The following is a 3,137-nucleotide window of genomic DNA, read 5'->3' as shown; positions in this document are numbered from 1 at the left end:
AATAACCGTAGATCTCAACCTAGAGAACATATGTTGGTCAATAAATGTCTATTAAGCTAGGTCAGGTCATAGTGTATCACAATCCTAATGCTCGAGATCGACATACAAAAGTTATCCAAAGTTGTTTCAAAAAGTCAATTTTGACAATAGTTTAACAAAACGAGACGTGTCCTATATAAGGATTCATTTACTCGGCTGGTAATATTCAAAAATCCACTTTATCAATCTTATTAACAAGTTGTTTAAATATCAATTGCAGATTCAAAAGCAATTTCAATTAACTTTAATCATAATTCAGTTGATCATAACTTTTAATTCGTTCACCGAAATTACACGGTTTCTAAATGAAAACTTATTGATTTTTCGCCAGCTTTCCAACGACATGCATATCATATACCTTTTATTAGTAATATTTGTATTTAATTCGTGATTCATTATAAATTGTTTAACGATGAAATTTAGCATACAAGCATACATGAACATATATTTACTCGAGCACTAGACATGGATACACAATTAATATATAAAAGATAAGATATGAATGCTCACGTATCAATATTGTGATTCAATATTCCAGGAAAGTACGTAGACGCAACAGAGATGATAAACACTAGGTTTGATTTGCAAACAATACCCACGAACATTACCCATAACCTCCATAGTTATGACCCATAGTTTCCTTAGCTTTGACTCATTTGAAAACTCGGTTTGAAATCATTTGAGCAGTACTTCGTCGTAGTATTTTATATATAATACTAATAATAATAATATTAATACTACTGATAATAATAATAAGATTAATAATAATATTAATCTTAATAATAATAAAAATAATAAAAATAATAATAATAATAATAATAATAATAATAATAATAATAATAATAATAATAATATATAAATTATAGAGACAGAGAGATTGAGATCTTATAAACTGGCCAAAAATGATCGAGCTTTATAGTGTCTTCTGTCCCCAGCCTCCATGCGATCGCATGGGGAATGTGAGGGGAACCCATGCGATCACATGGCCCCTTTTCACAGCTCATATACGTTTGTTTTTATTCTCGTCGACATGTTATAATAATATATATATAATATATTTAAATTATATAATTAATTATATATTATATTAAATTAAATTCACGTGCATAGTTGATTTTTAATTTTTGTTTCAATAAGTCGTACGTCGTCACTCGACTTATGTCCCGGTTCCGGTTTTTCGAATGTCCTTTCGTACACTTAGAAAACTTGCATTTTATGTTTCGTGACACGTACCTTTGTCAAAATATAGCCTTAAATTATCCATAAACTATACCACTCAAAGTATATCTTAAACTTTCGAGTGTTTTGGTCATTTACTTCTATAAATCATCGTCTCGCTATTTGTTAATATATATATATATATATATATATATATATATATATATATATATATATATATATATATATATATATATATATATATATATATATATATATATATATATATATATATATATATATATGTTGAGTCCCTAAAATAATTAAGGATTTAATTATGACAAAACTGTAATTTATTTGCACTAAAGTGTTATGTGCAGTCAGCACAAGTTTGTTCATGTATAGACAACAGATATTGCTATGTCGAGTGTTTAGTTTGCTGCTCAGTCTACCAGCACAAGGTAGACAGTGTTCTTCAATTAGCACAGAATGTGTACTCAGCAAATCAAGAACATGAAGTGGCTCAGCAATGAAGAACCAGCACATTCAAGACAGATATGCTCCATTATAAGCATAGTCATAAGCATAGTGGTCTACATCAATGGTACTATTCAACAGAAGTCAAAGACAAAGTTGAACAGAAAAGGACACGCGTCGGCGGCTGACAAGTGACCTTACAAGACCATGTGGGAATGCAGAAGGTTAACACATGTGCAGACATGGGTTATACTTTGTCATCACCTAGGGAACACACCATTCTATTTGTTTAATTAAATAGTGGTGCCAAACCGAATTGGGGTGTTCCTGCAAATAGCTACCAAAGAGGAAAGAAGAGAGCATGCTCTCTGATATAGTTGTCTCCACAAGTACAGACATTCTATGTACCAGTGGACAATAGAACCATTACACGGTTAATAGGACTACTATAAATTATTGTATCCACTATTGTAACAACTAGTGGTGTGGGTTTATTTTTTATAGAGTCAAAACGTGTAATAGCTGTTAGTTTACCTCTTAGCTATAATCTAGGTAATCTGTATCAACCAACTATCATTCCGCCAAGGATAGTTGTGATTCTTTGTGATTCAATCAATAAAGAATAACTGTTGAAAATTACCTGTGACTCTATTTACTTGCATGTTTGAATACTAATCGGTTTAACTGTTAAGTTATTTGAAAAGAAATTGTATTCACCCCCCCCCCTTTACAATACTCCTGTTGTTATCAAGGGACCAACAACTGGTATCAGAGCTTCAGTCTTGATAATTAATATCTTGGTTCTGAATTCTCTCATGGCTGCATATTCTAATACAGCTTACCTTGAAAATAGCTCATCCAATAGACCACCCAAATTTGATGAAGATGAGTATGAAACTTAGAAGGCAAGATTCATACTTCACCTTGAGTCTATTGACCCACTCATGCCTGGTATCACCACAGATGGTCCATTTGTGCCTAATGAGACTATTGATAGTGCACCAGCTACAGCTGACACTTCTGCTGTTCCTGGCAGAGAGGTTATTCTCACCCCTTTTAGATGGAATGCTGAGGATAAACGTCGTGTTGGACTTGACCCTAAGATCAGAACCTTGTTAGCTATAACTTTTCCTAACCCACTGTTCAAACTGATTAAGGGAAAATAAAATGCCAAGCTTATGTTGGACTATCTAGATATTACCTATGAGAGTATGGGAGAAGTTAGGCAGAACAGAATGATTGCTTTAAAACGAGAATATGAAATGTTCTTTGCCTACAAGAACGAAACCCTTAAGCAAACCTTCATTAGGTTTAACTCCTTGATTGCTGACCTGATCACTTTGAATGTCACCTATACTGAGTTTGAACAAGTTAACAAATTCATAGATTCACTGCCTACTAAATGGAAATCTGTTACTGACCCCTTAAGAACCACTCAGACCCTAAAGAACTTCAACATGTCT

The sequence above is a fragment of the Rutidosis leptorrhynchoides genome, chromosome 7 (assembly GCF_046630445.1).
Source record: "Rutidosis leptorrhynchoides isolate AG116_Rl617_1_P2 chromosome 7, CSIRO_AGI_Rlap_v1, whole genome shotgun sequence".
Classification (NCBI taxonomy): Eukaryota; Viridiplantae; Streptophyta; class Magnoliopsida; order Asterales; family Asteraceae; genus Rutidosis; species Rutidosis leptorrhynchoides.
Note: the sequence above shows the minus strand (reverse complement) of the source record.